This window comes from Esox lucius, chromosome 16 (assembly GCF_011004845.1).
Source record: "Esox lucius isolate fEsoLuc1 chromosome 16, fEsoLuc1.pri, whole genome shotgun sequence".
Lineage (NCBI taxonomy): Eukaryota > Metazoa > Chordata > Actinopteri > Esociformes > Esocidae > Esox > Esox lucius.
In genome coordinates this window covers 33,746,289-33,772,508 of record NC_047584.1, presented here as the reverse complement: position 1 = coordinate 33,772,508, position 26,220 = coordinate 33,746,289, and the positions used below count along the sequence as shown (strand labels likewise).

At 43.7% G+C, this 26,220-nt stretch overlaps 1 protein-coding gene across 5 annotated transcripts in view; it reads left to right on the top strand.

Annotated features, from left to right (window-relative positions):
• The first annotated feature begins 8,389 nt into the window (after positions 1-8,389).
• Positions 8,390-26,220, top strand: part of il1rapl1a (interleukin 1 receptor accessory protein-like 1a) — a 244,764-nt gene continuing 226,933 nt past the window's right edge. For 4 of the 5 annotated variants that reach the window (XM_013137830.4, XM_013137829.4, XM_020054754.3 and 1 more), the window contains exon 1: positions 8,390-9,266. The gene's annotated coding sequence lies outside the window, so the exon portion shown is untranslated. Of the gene's footprint in view, positions 9,267-9,837; positions 9,906-26,220 lie in introns of those variants that run through there. The other variant, XM_020054753.3, reaches the window with a different exon arrangement.

Here is a 26,220-nt window from a genome sequence, read left to right as displayed (position 1 = left end):
CATGCTTTTTACTGGTCCCCCGCGGGAATCAAACACCTCAGGACCATTCCCTTTCATAACAGTTGCAGCTAACCCCCCCCCCCCCCCCCCGACTCCCCCTCCACTGAATCTGCCCAGTGAAATGTCCTCCAGGGGGTTGCTGTAGGGGTCGGTTAAGCCGTGTGGAACATTGGAAGCTGAGCTTGGGAAGAGGAACATCCTGTTCCAGACTGCAGTATGATATAGAATAGGTGAGTTGATTGGCTACAGACGGGCCTGTTGCATGCCGTTTCAGAGAAACCAGGCTCTTAATTAGCTCATAGCAGATGGTGACAGTTTCCGTGCAACCAGACATACAGTATCTCACAAAAGTGCATACACCCCTCACATTTTTGTAAATATTTGAGTATATCTTTTCATGTGACAACACTGAAGAAGTGACACTTTGCTACAATGTAAAGTAGTGAGTGTACAGCTTGTATAACAGTGTACATTTGCTGTCCCCTCAAAATAACTCAACACACAGCCATTAATGTCTAAACCGCTGGCAACAAAAGTGAGTACACCCCTAAGTGAAAATGTCCAAATTGGGCCCAATTAGCCATTTTCCCTCCTCGATGTCATGTGACTCGTTAGTGTTACAAGGTCTCAGGTGTGAATGGGGAGCAGGTGTGTTACATTTTGTGTCATCGCTCTCACACCCCCCTATACTGGTCACTGGAAGTTCAACATGGGAAAGAACTCTCTGAGGATCTGAAAAAAATAACTGTTGCTTTACATAAAGATGGCCTAGGCTATAAAAAGTTTGTCAAGACCCTGAAAATTAGCTGCAGCACGGTGGCCAAGACCATACAACGGTTTAACAGGACAGGTTCCACTCAGAATAGGCCTCGCCATGGTCGGCCAAAGAAGTTGAGTGCACGTGCTCAGCGTCATATCCAGAGGTTGTCTTTGGGAAATAGACGTATGAGTGCTGCCAGCATTGCTGCAGAGGTTGAAGGGGTGGGGGGTCAGCCTGTCAGTGCTCAGACCATACGTCGCACACTGCATCAAATTGGTCTGCATGGCTGTCATCCCAGGAGGAAGCCTCTTCTAAAGATGATGCACAAGAAAGCCTGCAAACAGTTTGCTGAAGACAAGCAGACCAAGGACATGGATTACTGGAACCATGTCCTGTGGTCTGATAAGACTAAGATAAACTTATTTGGTTCAGATGGTGTCAAGCGTGTTGCGGCAACCAGGTGAGGAGTACAAAGACAAGTGTGTCTTGCCTACAGTCAAGCATGGTGGTGGGAGTGTCATGGTCTGGGGCTGCATGAGTGCTGCCAGCACTGGGGAGCTACAGTTCATTGAGGAAACCATGAATGCCAATGTGCTGAAGCAGAGACTGGGCCGCAGGGCAGTATTCCAAGATGATAACGACCACAAACACAACTCCAAGACGACCACTGCCTTGCTAAAGAAGCTGAGGGTAAAGGTGATGGACTGGCCAAGCATTTCTCCAGACCTAAACCATATTGAGCATCTGTGGGGCATCCTCAAACGGAAGGTGGAGGAGCGCAAGGTCTCTAACATCCACCAGCTGAGTGGTGTCGTCATGGAGAAATGGAAGAGGACTCCAGTGGCAACCTGTGAAGCTCTGGTGAACTCCATTCCCAAGAGGGTTAACCTGTTGAATGTAAATGCAGAAATGCTAATTTCCGCCTAAATAGACATACCCAAAAGTAACTGCTATTCATGTGGACTTATGTTGTTAGGACATGCACAATCCTGGTATCTTTGGAAACAAGACACCTGGGAGATTATGAGGAAATAATCAGAATATATGAGGGAATGAGGGAGTTCTAAATACAGAAGATGAAACACAAAAGTTTCTAACCGTTTTTACTCATTTTTATGTTAAGGCAGTGCTGGAAAATGATGGTGGCCACACAAAATATTGACACATTGGGCCCAATTTGGACATTTACACTTAGGGGTGTACTCACTTTTGTTGCCAGCAGTTTAGACATTAATGGCTGTGTGTTGTGTTATTTTGAGGGGACAGCAAATTTACTCTGTTATACAAGCTGTACACTCTTTACTTTACATTGTAGCAAAGTGTCATGTCTTCAGTGTCACATAAAAAGATTTACTCAAGTATTTACAAAAATATGAGGGGTGTCCTCACTTTTGTGAGATACTGAATATTCATGCCCATCAAATAGCATTGACTTGAGTGCTCCTGTTGTTTGTTCATTTAGCTAATGACTGGATGAGTACCTGTGGGCTACTGAATGTGTCTCAGTGTGTGTGTGTGTGTGTGTGTGTGTGTGTGTTTGTGTATTCGTGGGTGTTTTGTTGGGAGTGTGTGTTTTGTGGGTGTGTGTTTGTGGGGGTGTGTGGGGTGTGAATGTTTGGGTCCCCATCAGTTTCTTTTGGCTGGTCCCATAACCCCTAATGTAAAATGGAATTACTCATTTAGGGGTTAGTAAATGTAGAGAAAAATGTACAATTGGGCACAGTGTTAGAATTTGGGTTATTTTTAGGTGGCTTAAGTTTTTGGTCGGCTGTTCTTTTTGTTGAGCTCCATTTCCTTGAGCTTCATTAGGTTGGGCTTTTTTAGGTTTGGCTTTATTAGGTTGAGCTTTATTCAGTTGGGCTTTGTTAGGTTGAGTTTTATTAAGCTGGGCTTTATTAGGTTGGGCTTTATTAGGTTGGGGTTTATTAGGTTGGGCTTCATTCGGTTGGGCTTTGTTAAGTTGGTATGCTGTAGTGTTGAGGTATAAAGGTTAGGTTATTGATGATGTAGGATTGAGGTATAGAGGTTTGGTTATTGATGCTGTAGAGTTGAGGTATAAAGGTTAGGTTATTGATGCTGTAGGGTTGAGGTATAAAGGTTTGGTTATTGATGCTGTAGGGTTGGGGTATAAAGGTTTGGTTATTGATGCGGTAGGGTTGAGGTATAAATGTTTGGTTATTGATGCTGTTGGGTTGAGGTATAAAGGTTTGGTTATTGATGCTGTAGGGTTGAGGTATAAAGGTTTTGGTTATTGATGCTGTTGGGTTGCGGTATAAAGGTTAGGTTATTGATGCTGTAGGGTTGAGGTATAAAGGTTAGGTTATTGATGCTGTAGGGTTGAGGTATAAAGGTTAGGTTATTGATGCTGTAGGGTTGAGGTATAAAGGTGTGGTTATTGATGCTGTAGGGTTGAGGTATAAAGGTTTGGTTATTGATGCTGTAGTGTTGAGGTATAAAGGTTAGGTTATTGATGCTGTAGGGTTGAGGTATAAAGGTTAGGTTATTGATGCTGTAGGGTTGAGGTATAAAGGTTTGGTTATTGATGCTGTAGGGTTGGGGTATACAGGTTTGGTTATTGATGCGGTAGGGTTGAGGTATAAAAGTTTGGTTATTGATGCTGTTGGGTTGAGGTATAAAGGTTTGGTTATTGATGCTGTTGGGTTGAGGTATAAAGGTTCGGTTATTGATGCTGTAGGGTTGAGGTATAAAGGTTTTGGTTATTGATGCTGTTGGGTTGAGGTATAAAGGTTAGGTTATTGATGCTGTAGTGTTGAGGTATAAAGGTTAGGTTACTGATGCTGTAGGGTTGAGGTATAAAGGTTCGGTTATTGATGCTGTAGGGTTGAGGTATAAAGGTTTTGGTTATTGATGCTGTTGGGTTGAGGTATAAAGGTTAGGTTATTGATGCTGTAGTGTTGAGGTATAAAGGTTAGGTTATTGATGCTGTAGGGTTGAGGTATAAAGGTTAGGTTATTGATGCTGTAGGGTTGAGGTATAAAGGTTTGGTTATTGATGCTGTAGTGTTGAGGTATAAAGGTTAGGTTATTGATGCTGTAGGGTTGAGGTATAAAGGTTAGGTTATTGATGCTGTAGGGTTGAGGTATAAAGGTTAGGTTATTGATGCTGTAGGGTTGAGGTATAAAGGTTAGGTTATTGATGCTGTAGGGTTGAGGTATAAAGGTGTGGTTATTGATGCTGTAGGGTTGAGGTATAAAGGTTTGATTATTGAGGAAAGCATAACACTGCTGCACTGGTCAGAACACAAGGATGATATTACAGCCCATTAATCTCCTCTCTCCATCCTCTCCTCTTTCATCTCTATCTTCTCTCTTTTCCTTCACACTCTCACATCCTCTCTCCTTATCTCCTATGTCCTTTCCATCCCCCTCTCTCCATCCTTCTCTCTTCTTTCATCGTCTTCCTCTCTTACATTATCATTTTAGTCACTTAGCAGACGCTCTTATCCAGAGACACTCATTCATTTTTAGATGGCTGGTGGGACGACCACACAACCCAATAATACTAAGTACATTTTCCTCAGTGAAGTAACTGTCAGGAAAGGTAAATTACATTGCCTTTATTATCCTTTTCTCCTCCTCGTCATCCTTCTCTCTCATTTCCATCTTGATCTCCATCCTCCTCTTCTTTTCCTCTTTCCCATCCTTCGCGCTCCTTTCCATCTTCCTCTCCATCGTCCTCTCATCCTCTTCATCCTCCTCTACACCATTTTCTCTTGCTTTTACTCACCTCCCTTCCTTTCATCCCCTCATTTTAAATCAACAGAAGAAAGTGTAACAGCCCAGTTGGCTGTCAATGAGCAATCCTGTGATTGGATGCACAGTCTCTAAGAATATCTCTATAAGAATATTGCAATAAGAATATCTCTATAAAATATCTCTATGTGAATATCTCCATGTGAAGGTGCTGAGACCTTGTTGTTATAGAATGAGACAAGCCCAAATCTATGTTTTGTCCCTGGTGTTATTGATTTACCTGATTGTATTGGCTAAATGTTCCAGGTTGGCACAGATGTGGCTAGCAGATGAGGAAATTATATGATCTTGGCAATTACAAAGAGTTCTCGACCTTCTGTCACGGCTACCGCTTGGCAACCATTTGGCACCCGCTTGGTAACCGCTTGGCACCGACAACCCGACGATGAAATAAACCTGCAATTAGAGAGGGGCCATGTATCAGCCCTTTGTAGAACATCTGCCTGTTTGAGAGAGAGGGAGGGAGGGAGATGGGGAGGGAGGGGGAGAAAGGGAGACAGGAGGAGGGAGAGATGGGGAGGGAGGGGGAGAAAGGGAGAGAGGAGGAGGGAGAGATGGGGAGGGAGGGGGAGAAAGGGAGAGAGGAGGAGGGAGATGGGGAGGGAGGGGGAGAAAGGGAGAGAGTAGGGAGAGATGGGGAGGGAGGGGGAGAAAGGGAGAGAGGAGGAGGGAGAGATGTATAGAGACACAGAGAGGGAAAAAGCAAAAAAAGGGAAAGAGAGGGAGAGAGGATGGAAAGAGGGAGGGAAAAGGGCCCCTGTATATCTGTGTAATGTTATGTGTTTTGAACAGGGCCCCTGTATATGTCTGTAATGAGAGACAGAAAGTAAGAGACAAGAAGTAGGAGTCAGGAGGAAGGAGACAGGAAGAGGGAGGTAGGAGAGAGGAAGCAGAAGACAGGGGGTAGGAGACAGGAAGCAGGAGGTAATATACCACTACTTGTGATGAGCAGTATTCTATTAGTAGATAGTTTCTGAGTGTTATCATGACACAGACATGAGAGGAGAGACAAATCGGCGAGCTATGAGCAGCACTGTGATGTGAACAGTGTTTCATCACAGGAGCAAGGTGAGGAGGAGGAAGACGATCTATATCCTCTTCTTCCTGTATGACAACGGATTACTTCAGGTTTGCTACTCACACTCCAACAGGAACAAATGTGGAACAGGAAATTCTGCTTTGAGGTTCCTGAGTTAAGGCCAGTGCAAATATAACATATCCATATTTTTACTATTTACATTTTTAACAAGAGAAGGGAATAAGAAGTGGATCTAAAGCAAATCACACATATCACAATAGTCTTCACTCCTCTGATTGGCTCAAAGGCTCTCCACTCCTCACCCCAATCCTGGACAGAAACAAGAAACTGGCTCCAAAGAAATGAACAATAACCACATTAACAGCCACAAAGCATGCTGGGACACTTACAGTTTATTATTGTAAACAAGGGGTCAACATCTGTGGAAAAATAATATATTGTGTTTCCCTGTAATTTTACATATGTAATTCTAGCAGCATTCTCCCATTCTGAAAAAAACTGAAATAAATATGTCAAAATTTAAGCAAATGACAGTAAAATAAAAATATAAATACAGTGTGTTTACACAAGCCCTCACCTTCCAATAAAAGTAAATAATTATTGGAAGATCATTAAGAGCATCTTCATATTAAAATGGTGGAATGCTTTCTTTGAAGAACCTTTAAAATGTATTAAAGGGTTTCTTGAAGAACAAAAATGTTCCCCCACTTTTTTCATTGTAAGAACCCTTTTAAAAGATTACCCAGGAAGCTTTTAGTTTTGTGTATGGTCTCGCACGAGGTGCCAGAGTTTACTCTGCCCTGAGTGGTGATGTTGTGAATAAGGTACCTTTCCCATTTCAGCATCTGTGTGTGTGTGTGTGTGTGTGTGTGTGTGTGTGTGTGTGTGTGTGTGTGTGTCAGGCCCTGAGTCAGGACGAAGATTAAAAATGGCATCTTTTAATCTTTTTTTTGGCAATTTTTCTATAGGCAGGGCTGCAGACAGGGGTCCAACGCCCTGGGACAGAATTTAACATTTTGGACACAAACCACAGGCCAAAAATGCAATAAATAGTAATGATATTACTGTCCAAAAAACAGGTCATACATGTTTTATTGTTTAATGTTAACTAGTCCACATTCAAATCCCTTTGTTTTCAACAGAGGTAATTTATTATGGCACATCTTTTCAGTTCATAACATACTCATAATCAGACATTACTTAACTGCTACACATAGTTTGAAATTCTCTCCCTTCCATTTCTGTGATCCTAGTTTTGATTGCATGGTGGCAATAGCTGCCATCAGAGTCAGATTTAGTTTAAGTTAGCTGAATAGTTAATTCTAAGAATAATGTCCTTTTAATAAGAGACTATTTTGATAATTAAGAGATAAGCAATAACATGTTTATTTACCTGCCTGTTATTTCAATATCGGAACCAATATTCCTGTGCTAGTGGGTTTGGATAAAAGTCTAATTAGTTGCTACGCGCTGCCAAAAAAGCGCTAACTCAGAGTTCCACGTTCTTCTTAGCCTTGCTAACGTTAGCTTAGGGTTCCTGGTAGCTAGCTATCGAGAGTTGGTCTGTCTTCTTTTGCTTGTTTGCCATTGTAGTAGTGCATACTGTAGTAGACAAGGGAGGAATTGACAGTTTGCCGTCCTGGTCCCCAGCTGCCATTATAGTTTCTTATAGTAAGCGAACTTAGGTCCCTTTGGCAAAGAGAAAAAACATGAATCCCTTCATCAGTGCCGTTCTTATGTTCAATAACTGTAACTTTCTCAATAGTGCTGAATACTAACACTGACTGACTAATTAATAATTATATTTAAGCCAACCAAATGCCCCCCCAGGCCTGGGCCCGGGACAACGTTCACTGTTGTCTTCCCCCGTCGGCGTCACTGTTATAGGGTATTTGAAACTTAAACGGGGGGGGGGGGGGGGGGGGGCAGAACTAAACTGGGGGGGCCGAAAATTCTACTGGGGGGATAAGCCCCTTCTTGCCCCCTGGTAGCGTGTGTGTGTGTGTGTTGAGGTCTCCTCTATGGTAGCCTTTCTTCCCTTCTAAGCCACCTCATCAATATTCAACTCACAGACCGTGATTCAACCACTGCCATGACAGGGTACCGTCCCGAGGAAACACACAGACACAATAATACATATATGCGCGCGCGCACACACGTGTGTATATTTAATATATAATATATAATTATATATAATTAATGTATGCATACACACAAAGCAAGAACTTGGGACATTGTTTTTACCTTTGTGTGACGGCATACAGTCTGGTGCATTTAGATTTTACAGCAGTTCCGTTGACATTGCTGTGGGTACAAGGATGGTTATATAACCAATAAGTAAGACATGTCAACGCCATTCAAAGATGTCAGTTGTCATTTATAATATCTCATTCCAACGGCCTGTCATATCACATCATACCGTATTGATAAAGAAGAAAAAAAGTGAAAACGTAGTCCCCTATGGATAATGCTAGATATGTAGAGCAACCATCTAATTGACCGGAATCATGGCCAACACGGTAACAACTCTTGACATTGGTCTGCGCCCAACTTCTGCCGCATCTAGACAGTGCAACTTCACGAAGTCTGTGGTTTCATTGCTCAATAAATCATATGTATTTTATAAAACCACTCCTTACATCAGCAGTTGTCATGAAGTGCCTATACAGACACCCAGCCTAAAACCCAAAAGAGCAAGTAACTGCAAGAAATTACTAGAAGGTTTAAAAAAAATGATTTGCTTTGTCTGCGTGGTGTATATAGGTGTATTCCGACCTTTCGAGAAGCTTTGGAAATTAGGTGATTCGTTTAGAATATCAACGTTATTAAAATACTGTCCTTGCCTTCTGTTTTTCTCTGTCTCGTTATTTCTCTTTGAAGATGAATAGTACACCACCGCCCACTCGCACTATTCGATTTGAGGTTGAAATGATCTACGGATTGTTTTCCCCTCTATAATTTAAGCTTTCCCTTCAAATCAGCGAGCAAAACAGAATGCAGGAGTCGCGTAGGCGCTTGTTGAACGCAGCGACGCTCAGAAGGCACTAGGACCGGGAAGAGTTCCCTCAGTAGAGCAAGATATGAGCATTGCATCTACATAGCGGGGCTGTGGAGGACCCCCACCTCCTCCACCCGTTGAATCTGGCAATACAGGATACTTGCGAATACATCCATACATTTATTTTCCCGTCTGCGGCGTGGCGCGGCTTAGCTGAGTGCGCACTGGCGCGTTTGGGATGGTCGGGCACCCTCCGGAGAATTCCTGACCGAACCTCATTTGGCGCAAAACGAGCAGTTGGATTTAGGGGAGAGTTCAATAGGCTACGCGTTTCCATTTCTCCCGTTTTGTAGACTAAATGTAATCTTTTTCTACTTTTTTCTACTTGATCCTATGTTATTTTATTTTTATTACCCTGCTTTTCCATTACCGCGCGCATATTCACGTCTGTGTATGATGGGAAAGCTTGACACTTTTTCATTCATCTGAGAGGAGAAAAAAAGATCCACATCTTTCTCTTTGGATTAAACCTCGGCTATCGCCTGAATGGGTGATCTTGTTAAAATACATTTCTTCGGTGGCACCCTGGCACTCCATGGAAACGGGTTCTCTCTGGTTCTCCGGTTGCTGTGATGTCCAAGGCTTTCCACATTGACTGACGAACGCTATCGGACCATTTTGGAAAGCGATTTGAAGGTAAGCCAATTTCTCCTCTGGTTTCCGCAGACTTGCACTCTTTGAGGTTTACTAGTTGCTTGGTCCTTAATTAAATTGCTACTTCGTTTGATTGCGTCAACGCATTGATCGGCTCTTGCTCTGCTTTTCGACGAACGGGGGAAATAGGCTGCATGGTAGCCAATATGAAGTTGCAGCAGCTATTCTGAAACAATATCAGCAAATCACTGTCTAGAGTGTAATATTTGTCCATTAAGGGGCGCACAGTCTAGTCCAGTCTGTGACCGTCTCAAGCTTGTGACTGAAAATGGCTGGGTGAAGTTGAGCACCTGCCGCCGGAGACTCGGTAGGCTACAAGGGGGAAATGGGGCACAACAAATAAACAGACTCTCAGACTTTCTCCGTTCGCTGACGAGATTTCCCACGGTTTATATTTTTTTAATAGTTTATTTTTTTTACTTAAGTCCATATAGCCCCCAATGAATGCCACCAAGCGTAAGGTGGACGCCGGTTGCCATGGCTTGTAGAACGAAGAGCTCCAGTGAGGGGATGGTAGAAGAGACACTGCAGTGCAGTTTCACATATTAGCCCGGCGGCTTAGGGAAGCTGTGAGAGGATTTAGATAAAGGTGTGAAGGAAGTAGCGGCGTTTCCCCTGTAGGTAAGCCACATGCTGAATCCTGGCTTTGGGTAATGTATACAAACGTGGCACATTTCAGGAGATTACTTGCTTTTGTTTGTTTGTTTCAACATTATTCATAGCAACTTTTTTTCTCAGTGGGTTCACAGTGGGTCTCACTCTCTAGTTCCTTCCCTCTTGCGTTCTCTCTATCGACCCTTATCTGTGTGAGCTTTTGTCATGCGCGCATGTTGATTTTGTGTGCGTGTGTTTCTGCGCGCGAGGATGGGGGTGCACCAGTCAGAGAGAGAAAGAGACGCTCTCTCTCTCTCACACACATACACACACACACACACCGGGAGGCTACTGCACGTGTATCACTGTTTACTGGCTATGAAAACGCATGGGCTAGGCTACTTCGCCATTCATTTCATATGGAATTGCAATATGATGAATAGGCTAGGAAACAGCACATATTAGAATTGTAAATTGTATTCAGGTGACACACAAGGCTTAAGTTCCCGATAGAGACTAGTTAATGGCAGGCGTAGGGGTGATTCTATGCTAGACAATTTTCAAATAGCCTACATAAGGTCGTATGCCTCATTTTCGCGAGCTCTACTGTATTTTTTGACAACATGGTGGTTGTGGTATGACAACCGTGTGCAATTTCCCTGCTTCACACAGCAAGTCTCCCCGTGGGTAATCGCGGTGTGGATAAGCTTGTCCCTGGAGAATAAAACTGCGCAACCTCCCGGGGGGAACCGTGCGTACGATAGACGCATGACGCAGGGATTAGGGTGCTTGATTGATGATGATCCTATTTTGGGAAGTGCGTCTTTATTAGAATAAATGGCGAAGCTCACAACTGCATATCCAATGAATAGGCTGCTGAACACTGCCAAGCCCATCGGTCTTCAAACGCTAACCCTAAGACTTCATGTTTGTATTGTGTTACTGTTTTGTGTATTGTGTTACTGTTTTTGTATTGTGTTAATGTTTGTATTGTGTTACCATTCCAAGAAAGCCAGAGAACGATAAGCAGATCAGACAATGCTTTTAGGGAGTATGTTAGCCAGACCCACCCGCACGTCTTCGTCTCGATGTGACCAAGACCGGTTGGAAGTGGGCCATTCTCTCTCTCTCTCACTCTCTCTCACTCTCGCTCACTCTCTCTCTCTTTGCATGTATGGTAACGCGTAATGGCACATGCTATCATTAAGATATATGAAGGGAAATACAAAGGGATTCACAATTTAAAAAAATTGTGGAAGCGCAAATATAATGTGCGGCTTTCGCCGGTCTTCTTTTGCACGGGGTGCTGAAATGGACAGCTCCATCTGTAACGACATAAGCCACAGTAGGTCACACAACAGTTGATACATGGAAATACGCTGACTCAGCATGCACAGTTGCGGAGTTATAGCCTACTGTATCCTACACCCAGTACCGTGCACAGACCTTCCGAGGGGCCTCTTATCCTACACCACACTCTCTGTCGTGTTGGTCATAACATGCAAAATGATACTTCTATAGACTATGGCGCAACGTGCCTTCTGTTGGTACTACATATTCCAAGCAAAGCAGTACCGATTTCAAATGTTTTAAAGTGTGCACCATTTAGGGAACCAGCACGATGATTTTAAGGTTATTTTTACAGTGTGATTAAATTGTAAACACAATAATATTTGTACTTGCTGTAACATTAGACATATTATGCTCTTAAGGCTCTAAATACTGGTTCAGGACTTGTTTAAGCAGTTGTGAATTAATATTTCCATATTTCCCAGCATCCCTTTTGTGTAAACACGGAATACCTACCCATGACTGGGTTTGTTTGTGATCAGGGCTGGATCAGTGACGGTACCACTGTGTAATTTGACCAGGTCATCCACTTTTGAGGATGTGGATGGGAACAATTAAATGTTCTGAACCAGGTAATTCGTTAATATGAGCATGTCTAATTTAAGTCTGTAGAAGTTGTATGTTGTATGTCAAGTTTAGGTGAATGGTTTTTTTTCCTTGATGGATGTGAAACCATATAATTTCATGGGGTTTTTAGTTAAGACCAAGTTTTCCCCAATGATGCCTTTTGACAATCCTGGCTCATGGGAAAAAAGTATCTGTTCTTCTGGTGGAAATCTGTCCTACCATCATGTTTAAAATTGCATTCCACCACATATCTAACTGTTTGTGTATTGAGCTCTGACATTTAACGTCCAGACATGTCATGGTTTTACGTGTAATGAAGCTCTGTCCCGCGGGGAACCATGTAGCTCTCCTAGTGGGGTCCGTTCATTCATTAACCTGCAATTGTGTTTGAAAGTCTTGTGGGGCCTCCCCTCTGTGTAGACTGGGGGCTGTTGTGAAGCCCCCATGTAATTATAGTCAAGTGATCATTTAGCTTTTAAGGACTCAGGTAGGCCTGTTGTGTTGCAGTGAGTCTGAGCAGGGTGTTCTGTGGAGGCAGTAGATTCATCGGGATTCCAGGCGCTTAATCGAGGAGGTGGCACGCCTCTGATATTTTGTAAACCTCTCCATTATCATGTTACTTTGTGACATCAGTGGTGTGTGTCTGTGTGTGTGTGTGTGTCTGTGTGTGTGTGTGTGTGTCTGTGTGTGTGTGAGCAAGTGAATATGGTGAATGAGGTCAGTGTGAGCATAACACAGGGGAATTCTCCAAAGGTTCTGCAAGCGTGCTCCTTTTTGAGAAGTCTTCCCGCCTTTACTTGGTCGCTTGACAACACCGTTAGATAACATGCCTTGGTGTCAGAACGCCAGGCTACGGTGTTCTGATGCCGGTGCAGCCCTCCTGAGGACTGAGCTGTGGAGTGCCTACACGCAGGCCTTGAATTGAATGCCTTGTGGTCCATTGATTGAATCAGGCCCAACCACTTTGAGGGGGTCCCGTAGTGAGTATTATCTGGTTGATCCGGAAAAAGCCGGTCCTGGGATTGCAAGCAGAACAGGAACAGGGCTCGGCGACCAGGCAAACACATTCAGTGACTGGGTTGACAACCAGCAGAGCAGATTGGTGCCTGCGGTGTTCATGGCATCTGTTCCAATAAGCTATCCTGGTTTCTTTTCAAAATCTAATTCTATATTTGGTGTACTTAAGAGGAAGGTAGATGGCCGTTTAACATTTTGCCACATTGTTAGCTAAGTTGGGATTGAACCCTAAAGCCTTAGAGCCTGAACATGTTCACCGCCCCCTCATCCAACCCCAGTCACAATGCCTCGGCAAGTTCCAATGCTACTCTGTCGCTTTCAAGCCAATTTGCAATGTTCTGGCACCACTTGGCTGGTCTGTTCCCTGTTCCTCCCGCAGGCCACGCCAGATTAACAGACAGTCAACACCTTACTTCCAAGGCATTGTTTTGCCCTTCAGCTACCTGAAAGCAAAAGCATCCTCCTATGTCTCCTATTTAAAAAGAAAACAAATGAGGAAAAACCTTTTGAAACTTGCTCTCTCTTTATTACTCATACCTCCTATGGAGTAAACTTTGAAGGGTAATTTTATAAATACTACATTTGATGTGAGTGTTTTGGTGTGAATGCTGATTGGTTTAGATATGAGTGTTTGGTTTAGATATGATTGTTCGGTTTAGATATGAGTGTTTGGTTTAGGTATGAATGAATGCTGTTATTGACTATTTTTGCTGGACCGCGTAAACGGATCCGGCCAAGAAGAGCGAATGTCCTCTTACTGAGTGACTGAGTGACTGACTGACTACCCCTTGTTAAATAGCGTAGTGGTTAGAGATGCAGACTTGTGAACTATAGGTCCCGAGTTCATATCTCCTCTCAGACGAAGAGAAGTATGCATTATGAATTATTCCATACCGACGAACCATGTATACCATATTGTATTATTCCGTATAGTATCTACCTTATAGTAAGCCTGAAATAAAACAGATTAAGGTTATATTGCGTCTGTTTCTGGTGGATTTTTCAAAGTACGCATGCATTTTGGGTCAGGATAGATAAACACATTTGCTGGCTTAACATACTGTAGTTACGTTATAGTAAGCCTTAAATGAAACTGTATATGGTTATATTGCGATTGTTTCTGGCATGGAATAGTTAGTCTTCAGTCTTGTTAGCAATTGCTCAATTAACTATTAAAACGGCCAGTGGCAAAAGAGGATTTGTTCAGGATAGATACGAGGTCATACTGACACAATATACAGCTCCAAAAGTTTGGTGGTTAACAACGCAATCTTTCACGTGGGCAACCCATGTTCGAATCTGGAGAGGGCAGCCATTTATATTGCAGGCCGGCTGAATTAGGCTTGCCCGGTTTATTGTTTTGTACTAAGTTTAAGTAATGTGCATCAGAGTAATAGAAACACTGTGTTTCCTTAAATTGCATTATTGGAATGTGTACTGACATCTTGTTGTTCATGTGTTCATCTAGACAATAGGTATGGGAAAATCTATTCTGCTTTTTAATGATGTTTTTGGTAAATATTCTTCATACAGGAGTATGTTAATTCCTTCTAGCCCATTTTTGTCCACATAAAAAATCTTAATATAGAAAAATTCTACAATGGGTCTCTGGTGAGTCAATAACAATAAAACCTACATCTAAAGCTTGATTTGAATTCACTGAGAAACACATTATGAAGTGCTCTTCTGTATTCGTGCAAACAGCATAGTAGTATATCTATGGTATGGTATGTCCATGCCATATGGCTTTTTCCTTGATCAAGTAGTCTTTTATATCACGTCTCCTTTTCATTGATACATTTTCTCTATAAACCATGCAAAGCACTTCGTATAATTTTGTTATATTCCGTGCTTGACCGACGTGAGCCTGTTGTTTTGTGCTTAGCTAACGTTGGGTATTAACGTCACATCACTAACGTAACTCTTCCAGAATACCAAAGTAATACAATATGTAAATCAATTACTTAATGATTATTCAAGTCACAAGAAGGTGTACAAAACCTTTCAAGAGAGAGTTTTTTTTGCCGCTTAATAGGGAAGTCAGCGTTCTACTCGCAGTGTAATCAAATGGGCCATTGGAATTCTACGGGCTCTTGAAGGAACAAAACGGCTAAGAAAAGAAATCTTCAAAACTAGATTTTTAAACGGTCTTTTTTGACAACCGCAAGAACGTCTGACCTCCCTACCTGTAAGGCCAAGTGAAGATGGTTAACATTTTGAATAGGGACCTGACCACATGAAAACGTGTCAACTTTAATTATAATTGAGATGTTAGTTTGCAAATTTAATTACAGTTTGTGTGTCCTATACACATGCAATGCCGGGGAACTATCTCAACTTATCTCACCTTACGTCGTCCACAGTGTGTCAACGGTTGTTTTTTAGTACAGCAAGATTTCTTCTTCTTCAGCGGCACTGCATTACTGGACGCAGTATCAGCTTATCCTGCCACCGACCGCTGTTTGAGAATATTACTATTCTTATAGTCCGTAGATATACCACCATATCACATCACATGGTTTTATTTGATGCTGCAGTTGCAGTTTCAATAGTTTGGGGGAAATTTACTGTTGAGCCATATTGCTGTAAAGGATCATCCTTTATATCTTACTGTGATTGTTATTATTCAGAGCCAATGAACATGGGGGTGTGTGGTTTAGATACCTCTGTTTGGTTTAGATACGTCTGTTAGGTTTCGATATGAGTGTTTGGTTTAGATATGTGAGAGATTTACAAATGAGTGGTTTAGGTAAGTGTGTTAGATTTACTGTAGATATGGATGTTTGGTTTAGATATGGATGTTTGGTTTAGATGTGAGTGTTTGGTTTAGATGTGAGTGTTTGGTTTAGATGTGATTGATGGGTTTAGATGTGATTGATGGGTTTAGATGTGATTGATGGGTTGGTGCGTGGTGAGAGAAGGGTAAAGGAATGTTTTGATGGCATTATTTTGATGGGGAGCATTTTGATGGGGGACCCCTGTGAGGAGTTTGCCAGGTCTGCTCCTGCATGCTGTGGCAGATTGATATTTGTAATTTAGGAGGAGCTGTCACGCAGCTCTCACCAGACGGAAGCTGCCAGGGAGGTGCTCAGTCGATTAAATACGCTTTGTTTAGAAATAATTATTCTGATGTGAGAGAGCTGCTGGGTGAAAGTAGGGGGCACGACAGCTGAGGACCATGTTTATATCACTCATTCTCCCACTCTCACACAAATACACACACACACACACACACACACACACACACACACACACACACACACACACACACACACAGGTGATTGTGAAGAGTGTTGGGTGTGAGAGTATATCTGTCATGGTTCTATAATCTGGTGAACCGTCAGATCATCACAGTAGAGAGATGGACGAAAGGTCAAAGCTGTGTGGGTATGTGTGTGTTTGTGAATGTGTGTGCTTCTGAAAGTGTGTGTGTGGTGTATATATATACACATACATTATCTCACAAAAGTGAGTACACCCCTCACATTTCTGCAAATATTTGATTATATCTTTTCAATGACACTTTGCTACAATGTAAAGTAGTGAGTGTACAGCTTGTATAACAGTGTAAATTTGCTGTCCCCACAAAATAACTCAACACACAGCCATTAATGTCTAAACCGCTGGCAACAAACGTGAGTACACCCCTAAGTGAAAATGTCCAAATTGGGCCCTTTCTGGTTGGTAGGTGATCAAATACTTATGTCATGCAATAAAATGCAAATTAATTATAAAAAATCCTACAATGTGATTTTCTGGATTTTTGTTTTAGATTCCGTCACTCACAGTTGAAGTGTACCTATGATACAAATTACAGACTTCTACATGCTTTGTAAGTAGGAAAACCTGCAAAATCAGCAGTGTATCAAATACTTGTTCTCCCCACTGTATGTATGTGTGTGTTAATGCGAGAAAGTGTGTGTGTGTGTGTGTTATTGCGAGAAAGTGTGTGTGTGTTAATGGGAGAAATTGTGTGTGTGTGTGTGTGTGTGTGTGTGTGTGTGTGTTAATGTCATTGTACAACTGGTAGCTACATCCTTAACCAGTAAATTACACGAACAACAAAAAAATCTATTTACCATTTATTCACAACATATTAATTGTCAATGAAAGAACAATAAAGGTCAGAGGCTAAGTACACAGTGTAATCGACAGCTAATAGAAAGACATCAACAAGATGGATATATCATAGATTTAGATTGTGGCTCTGTCATATAACAGTAGTAATAGTAGTATACTCTCATAGAATTATTGATGAATTTAGGAACCCAGGATATCCTCAAGGAATGACTCTACTGATGAACCCAAGGCTTGGTTCAAGCCCCGCTCCTCATCTCTCATCTGGTGAACCCAAGGCTTGGTTCAAGCCCCGCTCCTCATCTCTCTACTGGTGAACCCAAGGCTTGGTTTAAGCCCCGCTCCTCATCTCTCTACTGGTGAACCCAAGGCTTGGTTCAAGCCCCGCTCCTCATCTCTCTACTGGTGAACCCAAGGCTTGGTTCAAGCCCCGCTCCTCATCTCTCTACTGGTGAACCCAAGGCTTGGTTTAAGCCCCGCTCCTCATCTCTCTACTGGTGAACCCAAGGCTTGGTTCAAGCCCCGCTCCTCATCTCTCTACTGGTGAACCCAAGGCTTGGTTTAAGCCCCGCTCCTCATCTCTCTACTGGTGAACCCAAGGCTTGGTTTAAGCCCCGCTCCTCATCTCTCTACTGGTGAACCCAAGGCTTGGTTTAAGCCCCGCTCCTCATCTCTCTACTGGTGAACCCAAGGCTTGGTTTAAGCCCCGCTCCTCATCTCTCTACTGGTGAACCCAAGGCTTGGTTTAAGCCCCGCTCCTCATCTCTCTACTGGTGAACCCAAGGCTTGGTTTAAGCCCCGCTCCTCATCTCTCTACTGGTGAACCCAAGGCTTGGTTTAAGCCCCGCTCCTCATCTCTCTACTGGTGAACCCAAGGCTTGGTTCAAGCCCCGCTCCTCATCTCTCATCTGGTGAACCCAAGGCTTGGTTTAAGCCCCGCTCCTCATCTCTCTACTGGTGAACCCAAGGATTGGTTCAAGCCCCGCTCCTCATCTCTCATCTGGTGAACCCAAGGCTTGGTTCAAGCCCCGCTCCTCATCTCTCATCTGGTGAACCCAAGGCTTGGTTCAAGCCCCGCTCCTCATCTCTCATCTGGTGAACCCAAGGCTTGGTTCAAGCCCCACTTCTCTCTATACACCAAGTCCCTTGGCTCTGGTATATCGTCACATGTTGTTGCCTTTCACTGCAGATTTTTTGGAGATGCATTTCTGCATGCCTGGCATCTCCACTTGGATGTTGGTCTACCACATCTAGCTTAACTTTGACAAGACTGAGCTATTCTTCTTCCATAAGAAGGCCTGTCTGCTCCAGGACATGTCCATCATGGTTGACAACTGCACAGTGTCCTCCTCCCTGAGTACAAAGATATCTTGGCATGACCCTAGTTGACACCCGGTCGTTCTCTGCTAACACTGACCTAGAGAGTCGCTCCAGGTCAGTGCTCTACAACATTAGTAGAGTGGAGGTCTTACCTGACTAAGAAAACAGCCCAGGTACTTTCAGGTAATTTGTCATCTCATGTCTGGATCATGTCTGCAACTCACTCTTGGTGGGGCTCCAGGCGTGTGCGACCAAACCCCTCCTCTATCTCTATCTAACCCTGCTCTCACCTCCTCCTCTATCTCTATCTAACCCTGCTCTCACCTCCTCCTCTATCTCTATCTAACCCTGCTCTCACCTCCTCCTCTATCTCTATCTAACCCTGCTCTCACCTCCTCCTCTATCTCTATCTAACCCTGCTCTCACCTCCTCCTCTATCTCTATCTAACCCTGCTCTCACCTCCTCCTCTATCTCTATCTAACCCCGCTCTCACCTCCTCCTCTATCTCTATCTAACCCTGCTCTCACCTCCTCCTCTATCTCTATCTAACCCTGCTCTCACCTCCTCCTCAATCTCTATCTAACCCTGCTCTCACCTCCTCCTCTATCTCTATCTAACCCCGCTCTCACCTCCTCCTCTATCTCTATCTAACCCTGCTCTCACCTCCTCCTCTATCTCTATCTAACCCTGCTCTCACCTCCTCCTCAATCTCTATCTAACCCTGCTCTCACCTCCTCCTCTATCTCTATCTAACCCTGCTCTCACCTCCTCCTCTATCTCTATCTAACCCCGCTCTCACCTCCTCCTCTATCTCTATCTAACCCTGCTCTCACCTCCTCCTCTATCTCTATCTAACCCTGCTCTCACCTCCTCCTCAATCTCTATCTAACCCTGCTCTCACCTCCTCCTCAATCTCTATCTAAGCCTGCTCTCACCTCACCTCCCCTTTCCCTCAACCCTGTTCTCAACTCCTCCTCTATTTCTCAACCCTGCTCTCACCTCCTCCTCTATCTCTCAATCCTCCTCTCTCTATCCTCTCATCAATCCCGCACTCCGGTTCTCCCACTACCCAACTCCACTCCCCCGCTTCTCTCTGTTCTCCCAATATCTCAGTGCTCCACCTCTCCCTCCCCCACTCCTCTCCCTCCCCCAACCCACTCCCCACCTCTCCCTGCCCCACACCCTCTCCCCACCTCTCCCTCCCCCACTCCTATCCCCACCTCTCCCTGCCCCACTCCTCTCCCCATCTCTCATCCATTCCCCTCCATCCTCTCTTATCTGTTATCCTTCCACTCTTCAATCCTTCCAGAGAGCTTCTATGTGTGCTCTGAAGTCTGATCCCAGCTCGGCAGATATCCTCTTTGATAACCCAGCTGACATTGTCCTTCTCAAACACACAGTGAGATGTCCCCCTACCCTTGCTATTTCTCTGTCTCCCACTCTTTTACTTACCTGTTCCCACTCTTGTTCACACACACAACACACCCTGGAGATCCAGGTTGACTCATTGACGGGGCAGGTGGTTTTCAAATGATCCCTGATTGTTTCAGCTGCCAGCATGAACACGAGAAGATCCATTTGTCCCGAACAACTCTGTTGGCTAAGTTGTGCTGCCTGTAAAGAAGCAGATGGTGTATTGTTTGATCTGGCTGCCGTGATTGGGTGAGAGTTGATGTCCCTTCCTTGTCAGCTCCCCAGACACATGTCTGGTTCAGATCCACATCACTCAACCCTCCCAAGGTACCTTTCGGGCCTCCGCACAAAAGGTCAAACTGTACCAAGACTTTTCTTAGGTCAAACTGTACCAAGACTTTTCTGAGGTCAAACTGTACCAAGACTTTTCTGAGGTCAAACTGTACCAAGACTTTTCTGAGGTCAAACTGTACCAAGACTTTTCTGAGGTCAAACTGTACCAAGACTTTTCTGAGGTCAAACTGTACCAAGACTTTTCTTAGGTCAAACTGTACCAAGACTTTTCTTAGGTCAAACTGTACCAAGACTTTTCTGAGGTCAAACTGTACCAAGACTTTTCTGAGGTCAAACAGGTTGGATTTGTTTTTTTTGTAGGCTACATCCCCCTTGATAACATGAAAGAATAGAGTTGAGCTTTCCTCAATAATCCATTACATAGGCTATTCAAGTTTGCTGTTATGATCACTAGAAGATAACAATACAAATGTAGATAACTACTGTTGTGTCATGGACTAGATTACATGTCACAAAAGCAATATTTTGCTCACGTAGAAAGTGAAATGTGGCAACAAACAGTATCCTTTTTAACCCCATTGTAAAAGAGGGCTGTGGTTTTTGGTTGTACTGTTACTTTTCTATATTTATGGGTTAATTTCAGGTTAATTTCATCACTTACAGTCTGGAGGTTGTGAATGAGTTATTAGCAAGTGTGGGTGGAGGGGGTTAACAAACAGCTGACCCATGCATCACACACATACAAAACACACACGTGCACACACTTTTTCACTCACAACTCAGGGTGTAGGGGTGAGGAAGGAGTGTAGGGGTGAGGAAGGAGTGTAGGTGGTGAGGAAGGATTGTAGGGGTAAGGAAGCCAGCACAGCCAGAAGAGGACTGGTCACCCCTCTGAGCCTGTGTCCTCTCTAGGTTTCTTCCTAAATTTCTGCATTCTTAGGGAGTTTTTCCTAGCCACTGAAATTCAACACGACTGTTGTTTGCTCCTTGGGGTTTAAGGCCGGGTGTCACTTTGTGACAACTGCTGTGAGGAAGGAGTGTGGGGGTGAGGAAGGAGTGTAGGGGTGAGGAAGGAGTGTGGGGGTGAGGAAGGAGTGTAGGAGTGAGCAGAGCAAATAAGGGGGTGGGAGTGAAGTTTGAAAGAGAGAAGATGAAGATGGGAATGAAAGAAAATGATGTTAATGGAGCTTGTTTTCAGTTTCATAACAACACATTAAAAGGCCTTTTATCAGCTATTATGGCTATCACTCAGTTTCAGTCTCACATGGGCAAACACACACACACACAGACACACACACACACACACAGACACACACACACACACACACACACACACACACAGACACACACACACAGACATAGGGATGGGAACATGAGAGAATGTCACAAGCTTTTCTGTTAGAAGTGGTGTGGGCTGAATTGGGATAACAGCCGCTCTATCATGGGAGAGGTGTTTATTGTTCACCTGTTTCTAAACATCCCTGACTTTTCACATCTATACTGGTCACATCTCTGTTTCCAAACATCACAGACCCTTCACATCTATACTGGTCACATCTCTGTTTCCAAACATCACAGACCCTTCACATCTACACTGGTCACATCTCTGTTTCCAAACATCACAGACCCTTCACATCTATACTGGTCACATCTCTGTTTCCAAACATCACAGACCCTTCACATCTATACTGGTCACATCTCTGTTTCCAAACATCACAGACCCTTCACATCTATACTGGTCACATCTCTGTTTCCAAACATCACAGACCCTTCACATCTATACTGGTCACATCTCTGTTTCCAAACATCACAGACCCTTCACATCTATACTGGTCACATCTCTGTTTCCAAACATCACAGACCCTTCACATCTATACTGGTCACATCTCTGTTTCCAAACATCACAGACCCTTCACATCTATACTGGTCACATCTCTGTTTCCAAACATCACAGACCCTTCACATCTATACTGGTCACATTTCTGTTTTCAAACATCCCTGACTTTTCACATCTATACTGGTCACATCTCTGTTTCCAAACATCACAGACCCTTCACATCTATACTGGTCACATCTCTGTTTCCAAACATCACAGACCCTTCACATCTATACTGGTCACATCTCTGTTTCCAAACATCCCTGACTTTTCACATCTATACTGGTCACATCTCTGTTTCCAAACATCACAGACCCTTCACATCTATACTGGTCACATCTCTGTTTCCAAACATCACAGACCCTTCACATCTATACTGGTCACATCTCTGTTTCCAAACATCACAGACCCTTCACATCGATACTGGTCACATCTCTGTTTCCAAACATCACAGACCCTTCACATCTATACTGGTCACATCTCTGATTCCAAACATCACAGACCCTTCACATCTATACTGGTCACATCTCTGATTCCAAATATCTCTGACCCTTCACATCTATACTGGTCACATCTCTGTTTCCAAACATCACAGACCCTTCACATCTATACTGGTCACATCTCTGATTCCAGTCATGCCAGAGCCTTCACATCTATACTGGTCACATCTCTGATTCCAAATATCTCTGACCCTTCACATCTATACTGGTCACATCTCTGATTCCAGTCATGCCAGAGCCTTCACATCTATACTGGTCACATCTCTGATTCCAAACATACCAAACCCTTCACATCTATACTGATCTATACTGTGCTGGTCCATGGGATTCCGCCAGCCTTGTCCTAACACAGACAGAACACCACTCCTGTTGTAATGGAATCATTTTCTCTGTTGTTACTACGTGTTGTTGCTAGGAACATTATAGTGAGAGGAATGTGAGGAGGGATGAGGAAGGTGGTCAAGGGTAATTCACACATACACAGAACAGCATGCATAAACACAAATGCACACACACACTCACACGTGCACACTCAGACAAACCCAGACATATACATCAAAATTGATATGGTGAATTAGTTCATTTCACTGGATGAAATTGCTTTCATTAATGAATATTATCTTGAACTCAATTAAATCAAACCTGCAATGCAGTGTTTTTGCATCTTTTTCCCCAGACTATTCTTGGTATTGTATAAAACCTACAACTACTACCAGACTGGTCTTGGTACTGTATAAAACCCTACAACAACTACCAGACTGGTCTTTTGGTACTCTATAAAACCTAAAGGTACTACCAGACTTGTCTTGGTACTGCATAAAACCCTACAACTACTACCAGACTGGTATTTTGGTACTGTATAAAACCTATTGAAAAAAAAACTATTGAAAAAAAGTTTAGGAAGAAAAACTGCCAAATGGACTAATTTTGTTTCACGGAGTGGTTGGAGCACTCAACAGAAAAGAGACGTTTGGCTTAATTGGATAGATAGACTTCAGGGGACAGGAGTTTTGACCCCAAACTGGTGTCTTCCTTCCTGAGCACCTCTCCTGGTCTTTGTCTGCTGAAGGATAACTTGAACTTTACAGGATCGATATTGAAAAATGCTAAACACTGTATCCAATCAATATCTTTTGTTGTTTCAGATCGGTTCTCTGAGGACACTGAAGAAAAAATGATAGAGAATCATGTTATCATGTCAGTAAATACTCAACTGAAAAATACAGCATGGAGCAGGGAAACAGGAGAGATAGATGTGGAATAAAAAGGGGTTGGTGACGTGCGACTGTCATCTCCGTCCATCGTTCCCTAAAGCTACACCCTGGGCACTGTCGTTTTGTCAGCTGCAGTGGTCCGTGTTGCAGTTAAATGAGTCCCCTGGGAACAAGGATCCGTCATGAACCACCGGGCTCTGTGATGTGGGAGGGGCTTCCTGGGTGGGGGCCTGTCTCAGCAGCAGGGTAACAGGTACGGGGGTTGATGGCTGGGGGTTTTTAATGGAGGGTTTTGGCTCTGGTTAGGGGGTTTGATGACCATTAGGTTCAACAGGGTTTATATATGACTATGGGTTATGGTTAGGATTTGGATTAGGGTTATGTTACGATTATGGGTTAAGGGCTAGGGCTAGGGCTAGGATTAGGGGTATATTATGGTTATGGTTAGAGTTAGAGTCGGGGTTAAGGGCTAGGGATTGGGTTAGTCACTTTGATCATATTGGATGGCTCTCAAATCGGTGTGTCTTTATGGTTTGGCCTGTTGTCAGTAATGCTATATTTACTGGTGGGTGTAGTTTCTTTATTAATCATTATTGTATCATTTGGGGTTTTGTTTTTGAGTGTACCATATGTATTGAGACCTTTGAATCAAACGGACTCTGAGCCCGATATACATAGGGCTGTGTGTGTAGCAGTGATGTTTTTGAATGGGAATGTCTCCAAGTGTGTATAATGGAATCTGTATGGTGATTATGTCTCTGTTGTGTCCTGTTTTACCATACAGTACCAGTCCAGTGTGCCTCTGTGTGTGTGTGTGTGTGGTGCATGTCTGAATGTGTGTGTATGTGTGTGTGAATCTGTATGATGTTTGTGTGTGGAACGTGTGGTGTGTATGGGTGTGTCTGTATCTGTATGTGTGTGTGTGTGTTTGCGTCTCTGCCCTACTCCAGTACGGGTCCAGTCCTGTTCTTGGCTCTACCAATGTTTTGGCTCTGCTCCTAGTCTTACAGCTCCCTCCCTCCCTCTGGCTTTTCCATCCCTCTCTTTTCCTTTTCATCCTCTATCTCTCCACCACTCCACCCTTCTGCCTGCTTCCTGCTTTCCTCCATTACCTACTTGGCCCTCCATCACACACGTCTACCAGCCCTGCTACCTCATGACAGGATATGGCTGGGTGAGGGTTTTTCCTCCTGCAAATTCAGTGTACGGTATTATTTGTTGCTTATGTGTGTATTTAACTGTGTATTTGTTTGTATTTAAATGTGTAGTTGTGTGTATTTCATTGTGTATTTGTGTGTATTTAAATGTGAATTTATGTGTATGTGCACATGTACATATGTTGTTTCGATAAACAATTAGCGGGTAGAGCCAAATCTAATCCAACGATAATCATCTTTAATAGATGTTGTATCGCTACACAGAGAGCATCCCATCTAACTCTTCCTCTCAGCCCCTAACACAGAGAGCATCCCATCTAACCGTTCCTCTCAGCCCCTAACACAGAGAGCATCCCATCTAACCCTTCCTCTCAGCCCCTAACACAGAGAGCATCCCATCTAACCCTTCCTCTCAGCCCCTAACACAGAGAGCATCACATCTAACTCTTCCTCTCAGCCCCTAACACAGAGAGCATCACATCTAACTCTTCCTCTCAGCCTGCTACACAGAGAGCATCCCATCTAACCCTTCCTCTCAGCCCCTAACACAGAGAGCATCCCATCTAAGCCTTAATGATGTTTGTGTCCTACTAAAGCCTTTAATAAGATCCCAACTGAGATAGCAGCCTACTGACCACCACCAGCCAGGCAGTGCTTCTCTCAGAGACATGAGGCTAATCCCCTGTACTGGAGACAGAAGACACTCTGGAATACAATCATTGATCTCCCAGAACATCTGTGTGTGCGCATGTCCATGGGGTTATTTGGAGGTGTAAACGTGTAGTTTCCTTTTGTGGAGAATCACTGTCTGTAGGCGGCTTAGTGAGCTGCAGTATATGTGAAGCTGGGGAATGAACATGGGGTGGGGCGTGCTGGGAAATAGGTACCACCCAACAACACAGGGATGGAGGAGAGGAAAGAAGACAGAGTGATGGAGGAGAGACTGAAAGAGATGGAGGAGTGGAGAGAAGACAGAGGTGATGGTGGTGAGACTGAAAGAGATGGAGGAGAGGAGAGAAGACAGAGTGATGGAGGACAGGAGAGAAGACAGAGTGATGGAGGAGACTGAGAGAGCTGAAGGGGAGGAGAGAAGACAGGGTGATGAAGGAGAGGAGAGAAAGATGGAGGAGAGGAGAGAAGACAGAGTGATGTTGGAGAGACTGAGAGAGCTGAAGGGGAGGAGAGAAGACAGAGTGATGGAGGAGAGAAAGATGGAGGAGAGGAGAGAAGACAGTGAGGCATAGACTAGGAGAGTATGAGGAAGTCAAGGAGGGTTTAATGGGTGGAGGTGTGTGTGGGGGTGGGGGTTGGACAGTGTTAATGAGGATAAGGCATGTTAAACTACACAACCAGGTCCCCCTCCCTTCTCCCTCATTACCTATCCAGTGACTTTTGTTCAATAATAGGACTCTTCGGTTCAATAAAGCTTTTTGTAAGTGTGTGTGTGTTCTGTGTGTGGGTGTTCTGTGTGTGTGTGTATTGTGTGCGTGTGTGGGTGTTCTGTTTGTGTGTGTGTGTGTTCTGTTTGTGCGGGTGTGTGTTCTGTTCTCCTGACC